We start from the raw sequence: 12,804 nt of genomic DNA, 5'->3' as shown, positions 1-12,804 counted from the left end.
ACACCACTCAGCTTCAGCTAGGAGGGGTAATCAGGTACCTACCTGCTAAATCTTGTTTCTTTTGATCGCACAAAGCCAATATCTAATACATGGCATTTCATTGCAGGACCAATTTGGGATCATCAAGTTAAAACAGATTTCACAGAGAATAGACTTCATAAATAGGTAACGGTTATGCTCCTCAAATCCAAACATACATTTTCATCTAAGATAAATTTAATTGATATATTTTGATTTTAGGTTTCCGGTTCCATTGACTCTAGAGATGATTGAGCTCAAGATAAACAACTATTACTATAGAAGCTTTGAAGTCATGAAGCATGACATCACATTGATGCTATCAAATGTGCGTGCCTATTTTTCAAACAATGCAGAAATGTCCGCAAAGATGGCACGCCTGTCAGACTACTTTGAAACTAAGATTTACAAGTTTCTTATTCATTTTTCTTTATTCCCAGTGTTTGAGCCCCTCAAGAGAAGACCATTTGAGCAAGTAAGAGCAGCCCTTCCTGTTGTCCTGAAGGTTCTAGAAGCCATCTTATCAGATCCAGAAGTGGAAGAAGATACAGGCCCCGTGGATTTAATCAATAAAGCAATATTAATCGCTCATTCTCTTAACACAATCTACATAAAACTAGTCAGTGACACACTTGTAAATATGTCTAAGTTGTCTTAATTCTTAAGTTTCTTCACTACCCATCAAATCCCTGTTATGTTATGCAACAAGATCACAAAGATGAGAAGCTTTTTGGTTTATTTGGCTTGTATGTATTGCAAATTACGGTGATACCCCTCATGCCTATAATGAGATTATTAGTTTCTTTTTTCTCATTTTACCTTCTTCATAAAATGCAGGATCTTATTTCAAATAGTGTAGGATCAGAAACTTCCCAATATACATGCCCTCGATGTAAGACTTGTTATTGTTCCCTTCTATGTTACAAGGTAATATTATCTTTGTTCTTTACATCTTACACAAATTAGTATCCATTTTGAGAATTATGTTTCATAAAGTTAATATTTGTTTGGTTATGGTATTGGACTCCCCTACTATATATGGTTTTCTGAATTTATTTAATAGTAAAATTGTTTTGTAAAGTTTTGTTTTTAATAATCTTTTTTTCAGTCACACAGTATCCAATGCACAAAGTCATTTATGAGAGACAATGTGATGGAGGAGATGAAGCAAATGACCTGGTGATGACACAAAACAGAAAATGCTGGAAATATTGAGACGGATGCATCTTTATCAGAGGAGACAATCGAAAAAGATCAATTAAGGGGCATTGGGCATGACATTGCAGCTGCAAGAATGGATGCAAAGTTAAAAAGTGCAGGGTGGATTAGTGAACAAATGGGTGGTGTCAGGTTGGAGATGTATCATTTTAAATAAAATAAGTGGAAAAAAAAGAAAAAGAAAATGAGTAATATTTATATTCTTTATACTTGAGTTACTTGGAATAGTTGAAAGATCTTGAAGAGAAACTTAGTTAGAAAGCGTCACCATAAGAAACAAACATAATTTATTTATGGAAACTAACATTGGTTTTTCTTTGCTATCTGTATTCACTGTCACTGGTAAATTTTTTATTTTTCAATTAATAACAGAAATAAGTTTGTCAACAAATAGAATCAGATAGTGATGTTGATGATGATGATACTGGCCATGATGATGTGCTTATGAATGTCGTTTCAAATCTTCTTCCTGCATTTGCTAAAGCCATGGGGTCCCACTTTGCACCAATCTTTTCCACTCTTTTTGAGCCTTTAATGAAATTCGCTGTGAACTTTATTATATGTATCTATTTAGTATATAGACATGACGAGGGTATTTTGGTCATTTAAATTATTGTCTTGCAGAAGGGATCACGACCATTACAAGATCGGAAAATGGTGGTTGCATGCCTTGCTGAAGTTGCTCAGGTTATGGGTGCTCCAATTGCTGCTTATGTCGATGTACTTTCTTTAATCTTTCTTGTCATTTTATATACTTTTCACATGCCTTATCAAATGAATATTTCATTTCATGTTTCAGACCATAATGCCCTTGGTACTTAAAGAATTAGGTTCATCAGATGTAACTAATAGGAGAAATGCTGCATTTTGTGTTGGGGAGTTGTGCAAAAATGGTGGTGTCACCAGTCTCAAGTATTTATTCTTCTACTTTCTTCATAAATGATGTTTAAACAATGTTTTGTAATGACTTATTATATTTGTCTCTTATGAATAAATCAGATACTTTGGTGATGTGTTAAGAGGCCTTTATCCAATATTTGGAGAATCAGAGCAGTTTTAAGAATCAGAGCAGTAAGAGAGAATGCTGCTGGAGCAATTGCAAGAATGATTATGGCACAACAGGATTCCATTCCAATAAACTAGGTTCATATATATATATATATATATATATATATATATATATATATATATATATATATATATATATATATATATATATATATATATATATATACACACACACACACATAATAAACAAAATAAATAAATGAAATTAACTTGTATTTATTTATTTAAATATTTGTAGGTACTCCCTGTTTTTGTCAAGGTTCTTCCTTTAAAAGAAGACCATTAAGAATCCATGCCTGTTTACAGCTGCATTTGCAGCCTTGTTCTAACATCAAACCTACATGTAGTATTTAATTGTTTATTTACGGTTTAGCCCCTAAACTATTGTTTATTCCGATTTGGCCACTAAAGTTTTGTTTTATTTTAAACAGATTGCTCCTCTAGTTCCGGATCCCGGAGCTGGTTAATGTTTTTGCACAAGCGGGTTTATCACGAGTTGAAATACCATCATTTTTCACTCAGGTATGATTACTTTCATTTCAATGGAATTAACAATTCCAATCCTTTATTAACTATTATATATATATATATATATATATATATATATATATATATATATATATATATATATATATATATATGATATGGTGGATGCAGGTTTTTGGTTTGACTTGGTCAACCGTGACCGGTTTTCCCTAATGGTGGTGCATGGATTTCTTGTTCTAATTTTGATGTGTGGTATTATTTATTATTTTATGTTGATTTATTTATAAGCTTTTACATATGGTTGGTTGTGTTGATATGGTGAAGATACACAATTCTGGTTCATCTCATTTGAGAGATGTGTATTCAAGTGGTGAAGAGTTGACAATAGTTGGGTTGATGCATCTTCAAGTGGTGAAGTTGCAAGGATTAAAGTTGCCATGGAGATTGTCAAAGGAGAAATAACTCACGGGTTCCTTTTAATGTTGTATATGGTTTGTTTTTCTATAATAAATATTATGCAATAGTAGCAATGTATTACATTTACTTACTATTGGAATGATTATTTGTATTTGACATATTAGTGCAATGAGTTATCTTTCTTATTTATGGTATTTTATTTTGTATTAGATGTGTTATCTAATTTGAAAAGTAGTAAACTATTAAAAAATATATATTTTAAAACATTTAAACTGTATGACACACAAAATGTGTGTCATCTTTCTTTATGATAGGGGCTTTAGTGATACGCAATGCAAGTCGTAAATGTGCGTCGTAAGGCTACGACAAGCGAATGTGTGTCATCTTCTTTATGACAGGGCCTTCCTTGACACACATTGTGTGTCGTAAATGCGTGTCGTAAATGTGCGTCGTAAGGTTACAATACACAAATGCATGTCGTCTTCCTTTATGACAGGCCTTCCTTGACACGCATTTGCGTGTTATGTGTACCATTTTATGGCACACAATGCGTGTCATTAAGGTATTTTTCTTGTAATAATTTTTATTAAATAAGTTTGTGTTCCTCTGGTAATAGCTATCAAATTGTACCAGATCCTTTAGTTCTCTTCCAATGAACATCAAGTTACAAATGTGTGAGCTCCATAGGCGTCATCATACTTTTTTCGAGTTATTTCATGATATGTGTAAACTAAAGTCCCATTCCCATCTACTACTATATTTATTACTTTTTATGCTCAGCATACTTTTTTAGAGTTGTTTCACGATATGTGTATCTATATGGTATGCCCTTTGAATACAAAAATATACATTTATTACATGCAGGAAGATGGATCGCGACAAAGGTCATGATCCGTTCTCATATACACTTTTCTTAATTCATTTTATCATTTTGCATATCGGTTTTAGGACGTGATTTTATCTTTTCTTAGGGACACACATCAAGGTATGAGAAATTATTATAGCCAAAATAGTGGATGATGCAATTTTCTGCATTTCTTATCTCATAACGCTAAACAAAATCCAATAAACTCTAAATAGTTATGGTTCAAGTTTCTTACAAAAATGGGATAATTGTCTCTAATTACAAATGATAAAAAATTCTATCGGTAAGTCACCTACTCATGATAACTAAGAATGTTGTATACAAGTCATAATGCGCCCAAACGAGAAGCTATATCCGTGAACGTATATTCACTACATGGAATAGTCAGGCCGCCCATTGGATGACTATATCCAAATTCTTCCTCAGCCTGATCTAGCAGTTCTTGAAAAGTAGGTTGCATTAAGAACCATACGGGAACTACAAATCTCTTCTTCTCTTGCTCACCAACATAAACCACTAAACTGACTTTTGGGATATCCATAGATTTTGTTGTGCTACTTCCATTTGAGAATGACCGTTTAAGAATTTTCTTTGCTTGAGTGATGCAGGGCATAAGGATGGCCATTTTATAAGGAGGGTATTGTCTATTAACTTCAAACGGCTTATGGTGAATGAAAATTCTTCAAGCACGACTTCTTGGGGAAAAGATGTGAACCTGTGGTTATGTTATCATCTTATGGTTATATATATATATATATATATATATATATATATATATATATATATATATATATATATATATATATATATATATATATATACTAGATGTGTACCCGCGCAAAACAATGGTGATAAATAGCTCTTTTGGTGAATACTTTCTTACAGAGAAATAATTATTAAGTTTTATTGTTGGTTATTATGTTATAAAAAAATTACCACTTTTAAATAAAATATTTATTTTTCGACATTATATTTATATTGCCTTTTTATATATTTGATGTAAATTAATTAATATCGATATCTAGTTTATGAAATATAAATTAATTTATATATATATATAAATTTAATATTTTAAAATTGTCATTTTGCTCCAAATTAAATTTTTTAATAATCTTCCTTAATTCAAGTCTTCAAACTTTTGGTAAGTATTAATGATTTATTTATGCATAATTGATTTGTACAAAAAGTTTTATAACTTGTAACTCTTAAATTTCAAGATATGACTAATATGTTTTATAATATATATATATATATATATATATATATATATATATATATATATATATATATATATATATATATATATATATATATATATATATATATATGCAAAAAAGCTTTGTGAGATTTATTTTAGATTTCTTATTTCGAGAACTAAAATTGCTAAAAGATACCCGGTTACAACTTTAAAATCATTTCATACATTACTCACAAATAAATATTTTTTCTAAAATAGTTATTTTGTGATTGGTTATAACAATTTTTATATTTATATTTTTTTCTCAAGTAATTTTGTTTTAGTTCGTAATAAAGTTAAATTATTGATATTTTATAATTTATGATTTTAATATGTTATTATAATTTAAAGTTACGTTTTTTGTCCCTTATACAATTTGTTTTTATAGTTTTCGTTTTTATTATATATATAAATTTTTATTTTTATGATTTCTTAATTAATTGTCTTTTGTGGTCCACTTTGCAAATGAGTTATCTGTTGCAACGCACGGAGTACGAAATGCTAGTTTTTAACAAATTTTAACGAATTTTCAATACAATCAAACCATATCAGAGGTATCAAATCAAGTAATCGTGTCGTGTTTTTTTCTAACACCATACGACACTACAAAGTTTTATATAACACAACATGATATCTGGTTTTTTTAATTACTAGCACAAAAACGAACTAATTAAAAAATGACAAACACGATACGACACGGCAAAGATAACATAAAATAATTATTAGTTTAATTAAATAATACTTAAGCATGCACAACATGAGCAACAAATGTTAAATCGTGTCTGTTTCGTGTCGAATTTTGAACACGAATACGACACGACATCGTGTTTTTTATACTTGATACAAACACGAATTCAAATTTCAGTTTTGTCTCAATTTCGTTTCGTGTCGTATCGTTAATTGCCAACACTAAACCACATGCTATAAACTTTAACGATGTCACATATATTTAAATTAATGATTAGAAATTAACAAAACCACACTATATAAATTTGAATATAAAACAATTATACGTATAAAATTCGGATTTGATCCTTATACTGAATCCAAACTGATTTCAAGGAAGTTTTTGAAGATAGATTTGTACCTCAACTTGCTAAGGTGTTGTTTGTTTTTTGTCTGCAGATCTTCTTGGCCTTTTCTGTCTGCGCCGTACAGACCACGAGCAAACATTAGTTTTCACAGACTGTTTGTTTTTTTGAAGACTGCAGACCAAAAAATTTCCGCGCGCCATCTTCTTGGCACAGATGTGGACCATATTTATTACAATAATGGTCGTTGAAGTTGTTTATATAAAAATGAAAAAAAATCATAATATATTCTTATATTTTTTATGCCAAATTTTTTAAAACATTATTAATACAATATCATCAATTTCTTGGAAAAATATTTCTGATACGTTTTTAATTGATTTAATTGACAAAATCAAAGTTTATTTCCATCCATTTATGTATCAAATTCTTTGATTTCTAATTACAAGGTTTAGGTATATTTTTACGACCAAATTTGTTTGTTTTTATTATATATATATATATATATATATATATATATATATATATATATATATTAATTCGTACCATTTTACTTTTATTTTTTATACAATTATACATAAAAGTTGATCTAGATTTTTTGATTATTTATAACAAAGTCATAAAAATATTAAAAAATCACTTTGAAGTTAGAAAAAATTAGTTTATTTAGATTTTAGTTTATTTTAGTAGCCTGCAGATGTTAAAAAAACAAACAATATTTTTTTTTCAGACTGCAGACGTTTGGTCCACCTCTTCTACTGCAGAGGTTTACAGATGTGGTCCGCAGACTGCAAACATTTTGACCCAGAAAAAACAAAAACACCTAATACTCTTCCAATTTAGCCTTAATCTTCCCTAAACACTTTAGATTCAACTTTAATTGCAAAACTAGCTTGAAATCATCATATGAGCTCCATAATATTTTCCACATCGATTATGAGAGAAAAAATGGATTTCGTGACCAATGGGTCTTTATTTGTTTTATTCCAACTTTGGCCACAAAAGTTTTAAGTTTAGCAAAATTGATAACATATCTCCTAACGTCTATCTAGACACAAGAATGTTTCACATATGGTCCTTCTCCACCACATTTTATGACATCTTCGTCATCGTACTCACTTAAATTGATCAAATTACCTAGTCAAACCAACATTTCATCAAATTGTCACATTAATTTACATTTAAATGATATATGTATTCAATTTTTCAACAATTTTTGATTCTTCACATGGGAATTTAAGTAAATTACTTGTGAGTTTCAATTTTTGTATGATTAAAATATTGAAATAGTAAAATAAAATTCAAGTGAAATTTTCATATATGTGAATTTAGGGGTTGTTTGATAGTTGCTAATTGGGTTAGAGCTGACTGGATTAGAAGTTCCGACTGAGTTTACTTCTAACTGAGACTTCTTGTTTGATTTTGCATCTAACTGACTGTGCAAAATGAATATATTACCCTCAAACAATATTTTTTATAAAAACATTCAACTTATAGTAAAAAAATAAAGAAATTAAAGACTTATAACTTTTGTTCGGAAAAAACCCCCTCACGCAACATTTTTTTATAAAAACATTTCACCATCCTTGTTTCTCCAAACGTTAAATATATCTTTTAAAACATAATAAATTAGGCATACACAAAAATATACACACAAACCATTCATCTGTTTTCATGTGGAAATATCAAATTTGTTTTTATGAGAAATTCATAGCATATAAAAATCATTCTTCTTCGTTTCTATATTCTATTTTTACACAAATATACACACATTTTTCAAGAAACAAACCCCAATCCAAGTTGGAACTTTCACCTGTTATCAAGTCATCTATACTCCAGATGACAATTACTCAAGATATAACGATAGTTTCATCGCCTATCAAAGCCCCAATCAATGCTCCTAATAAAGTACCCGTTGGGATTAAAACCCTAATTGTGATTTGATGATCAAGATGCGGAAAATAAGAACAAACACAAATATGAAGATATGTCGAATGATCACTCGATTTATTCAATTATGAGGAACAGATTACACTTTAAGAATAAGAATCTAACTCTACAAGAAACCTCACAACATGGCGGCTACATTTTGCCTCACTATTAACCCTAATAATGAATAATACATGACTATTCATAGGGAAAAGACAAGTATTGGGCTTTTAACCTACACTTCATCAAGGGGGCCCATTGCCATCATCCATGGAGTACTTTGAAACCCTACAATCTCCCCCTCAAAGTATGGAATAGATAATAAGGCTTCAACTTCCAAAACAAGCATCTAGCAAATAAGAAATGATCTCGCAAGGAGGAATATTTGAAGCAATCCACGAATCTTGATTCTTCAATAGACTTCAACCGCGGGTTCTAGGATATATAAAAACCAAGCACTGAAGTAATGTTTTTAAACTTCATTTTCTGATGTAATCACAAAGATCTTCAATAAAGCCAAACCTTCCATAAAAACCCATTTCAGAATTTAGAAACCAAATCACTTCTTGTCTTTGAAGAGCTCCCCCTCCAAGTCACAATGATCTTCAAATAAGATAATGATATAAGCCACCAAAAATTATCATGTAACAACCCAAATTTTAAGATTCGTAACGCCACTTGATCGATAAAATACTAGAAGTCGGAGATATAAAAAGTCCTTAGAAGAGCTCGATGAAGAACTGCTACTGTAAATGATACTTCTCTACAAAAGCTTTAGAAGAGCTTGATGAAGAACTGCTACTGTAAAAGCTACCTTCATAATTCTACCACAAGCTTTATCAAATATCTTCAAATTTGAAAAGTCACACATCCAATTTCGAATGGCCATACCAAATTCTCCCCCGATTTATAATAAAAAACGTGATTATAAAGCCTTCAAATGGTCATGAGAATGATCTTGAATGGATAAATAATTACTGTGCTCCCCCGTGACAAAATGATATACACAATGAAGTATAAAATTCGAAAAAGTCGTGAAAATTTGTCGTTATCACGAAAAATGACTTTCCGAACCGCCAAGACTTGATGGAATCTTTATTTTGCTGTTCACAAAAAAATATATGCATTAAAGAATTCAAAACGGTTCACCAGCCCTCAAATTTGTAAACTTTTCTGAATATTGGGCAGAAACTGTCACTTGCTGAAAGACAGGGGCGGGAATGGTAATTCTGCATCAATATACCCCTTTATTTGTAACAAAATCTGGAAATGGTCCAAAACTGCCAACGCATGAAAAGTATTGGGACCAGATCGTCAAATTCTTGAAGTTGAAGGGACCAAGTGTGAAACTTTGAGTTATCTTCTTCCCCACAGCGACTTAAATGAATGATTTCAAACGAATCGTCACAAGCGAAACCACAGATACGATACCGATCATCCAATAACGTCGATCGACCCTTTCGTTTTCTTCCTTATGTTCGTGTCCGAGTCCAATAATGCCACCGTTCGTTCCAAGTACACCCAAAGCGAATCAATTTCAAACACGAACCCAATCACAGGTTCGCTTCCGAATCGAACGATCGTGGGAGAAGAACGAGTGCAATCCTAGATTTCCATTTCAAACATTCCATTTAATCGAAAAACAATACAAACTTCCTCTGTTCTTCGTTTGTTCATCACAGGTTCCCAAAAGAATATCAATTTATCAATAAGAATATCAAAGAACGATATTGGATTCAAAATCTCAGTCGATGATTACAGGGATGGTTCACTTTCAGAAAAAAATCATTATCAATCGTTAAACAAAATCGATGTTAAGAACAAAACACACGAACAAGAACAAAGCGACTAACGACAAAAATCGAGAATGATGAAATCCAATAAGAATTCGTAATCGACGTGAGATTGAACGCTTTGTTTGAATAAAAGACTTTGACTTACGGATTCAGAACTTACAAATTTCAACAACTATGTGGGCTAAACAATGAACAATAAACGAACACAATGAGCCCAATGAATGGAACGAATGAACAGTAATAAAAAAAATTGGCTCAAGAACAGTTTATCGGCTGAATGAATATAGATAAAAAACAATTGGGCAAAATAAATGGAACTAGATCTGTCAATGTAATATATTGTTTATGAATTGAACAACTGACCAGTCCAATCAGAGAATACAAACAGAACTTAGAGAAAGAAAGAAAAGAAAAAGAAGGTGTTCTTGGTGTTATGATGTTCTTCAAGTTTCTGAAGAAAAAGTGACTCCAGATCTTCTTGTTGATAGGGAGTCAAGTGTTTCAAGTTTTTCAGAAGCTTCACAATCCGAATCTAGTTGTTCTGAAGAAGAATCTCAAAGTAAATCTTCGGAAATCGTGAAAGTGAAGGAGTTTTGTTCTATTGGAACAACTACAGATGATTTTTTGTGTGTTGATGATGTCTTTCAAGGATTGGTTCCTTACAAAAAGCCAATAATTCAAGATGTTTAGATTTATCAAACTCTTAAGGATTGTGTTCAAAAGTCCTCAAATGTTCAGATTCAGAAAGATGAAAAGGTTGTTCAGATCCGAAATTCGTTTATGAAACCTAGAAATCAGAAAAGAAGAAAGAAGAGGAAGAAGAACAAGAGTAAAACAAAGAAGGTTTGGATGCCCATGGTACAAGTACCCAATGCTTGTGAAAAAGTTGAGAAGGTTGAAGTCAAGCATGTTCAAAGAAACTTCAATTCTCATTTTTATTCAGATAAAATGGTTAGAAGTTGGAAGGAAAAGAAAAGAGAATTTGGTTGGTTCAATGAAAGTTATGGAAATTTTTGTTTTCCAACTAAAAGGAGGGTATTATTTTCAGAAGATGATAGATTTTCTTCAAATAAATGGGTTTGCAAGAAACGAACTTCAATGTTGAACCTTAAATGGGTACCAAAAGTCCCATAAAATGTTTTGTCCTTTATAAAAAAAACGAAAAAGGGACAAAATATGGTGAAATCTTATGAAGATTTAGTCAAAGATGTGAAAGTGTGTTGAAGAAGTCAATTTTATTGATTTTTTAATTGTTGGAAATGACAAAAGGCTTAAAAGGTTGAAAAAGTGGGTGAAAAAGTGATTTTCCTGCAAAAAGAAGGCTGCAATCTGACATTACAGCATAAAGTGAGCTGGAAATGTCAGTTTATTGTAACAAAAGGGGTTGCTTTCGGATTTATTGTCAATAGAGGTTTCGGTTCTTAACAATGAAGATGTAAAGGGCTGAATGTGTTACTTCGCTGATTCTCTAGGGACCAAATTCGTAACTTTGATATAAAATTTCAATTTTACAATTGAACGCAGCACCATTTTTGTCGCTCTTCGTTCGCATTTGGAGTTTTAATTCTCAATCAACAATTAACATTGGCAACGAAAGTCAAGAACGATCAAGACACGAATGTCAAATAAGTGAACGTTTGCTTCACAGAGTGATAAGAAACGAACCCATCAAACAAAAGCGAAAGTCAGGAAGGAAGGTAATGAAGCGAAAGTCAGGCAGCAAAATTCATAGAAGTGAAACTTATAGACACGAAACTCACAATAAGCGAAAGTCTCAACCTGAAACGAATGGTACCGAACGTTCGCTTGGGTTCGCTTTTTGGTTGTGTAATCGACGTAATGAACATGCAATTTGATTTGAAGCGAACCTGAGATTCGCTTTCGGTCCATGTCCATTTGAAATCGGAGCGAGAGGAACGAATCTGGATTCACTTTCATAGTCGGAAACGAAGGTTCGTGTGGAATTGTAGCAACGAACTGAAAATCAAGAAACGAAGGTTTGCATCTCACCTCAAGAAGCGAAAGTCAGGGAATCAGATTCGCTCTGCAAACCAATTCAAAATCAAAATCGATCATTTGCAGACTCGGAATCGACTTCACAAAACACTAAAATCGGAAATCAAAATCAAAATGTGAAATCGATCTGAAATTTGGTGTCGCAATTAAAATCGGAAATCATGAAATTGAAATTTTGGGCGTTGTTAACTATTTTCTTGGATGCAAGCGATCCCAACAAAAGCGAAACTATAATCATCCAGAAGCAAAAACGAAACTGAAATTGGAATCAGATCTTGCAAGCATTCGTTGATGTAGGCTCGTATGTCACTGTTCGTATTCATAGAATCAGATGTCATGAGAATGAAGAACACTAAAACCAGATGTTAACAAGTGTAGATATTGGAATTCATCAATCATCGTTCGGAATTTGGATGTCATCGGAACGCTGGGAAGTGATGATTCGATCGGCGATGATTTGATTTTGACTTTTTAAGGGGGCGTTTGACTTATCCTTTCAGAGGCCAAAAGTCCTTTTTGGAAAAGTTACAAAAAGTCAGGTTTTCCTGACTTTTCCAAAAAGTCAGTTTTCCTTCTATCCAAAATCCAAAAGGAGCTTTTAAAATGCTTTTACCAAACATCTTTTACCTTTTATCTTTTCCTAAAAGGACTTTTGGCCTCTCAAAAGATAAGCCAAACACCCCCTAAGTCAAAGAATGACGTTCAACGTTTATAATGAAGAAA

The 12,804-nt window shown here is 31.7% G+C and overlaps 2 pseudogenes; one reads left to right on the top strand and one right to left on the bottom strand.

Moving 5' to 3' along the window:
• Window positions 1-388: 388 nt before the first annotated feature.
• On the top strand, window positions 389-3,252 carry LOC145131221 (putative importin subunit beta-4; annotated as a pseudogene).
• A 1,145-nt stretch (window positions 3,253-4,397) lies between these two features.
• On the bottom strand, window positions 4,398-4,697 carry LOC145131220 (auxin-responsive protein SAUR19 pseudogene; annotated as a pseudogene).
• Between the last annotated feature and the right edge of the window lie 8,107 nt (window positions 4,698-12,804).

Source organism: Lactuca virosa, chromosome 8 (genome assembly GCF_052849685.1).
Source record: "Lactuca virosa cultivar CGN04683 chromosome 8, Lactuca_virosa_CGN04683_v6, whole genome shotgun sequence".
In the NCBI taxonomy this organism is placed as follows: Eukaryota; Viridiplantae; Streptophyta; class Magnoliopsida; order Asterales; family Asteraceae; genus Lactuca; species Lactuca virosa.
The sequence above is the reverse complement of the archived record's forward strand: the minus strand, read 5'-3'. Positions and strand labels throughout refer to the sequence as shown.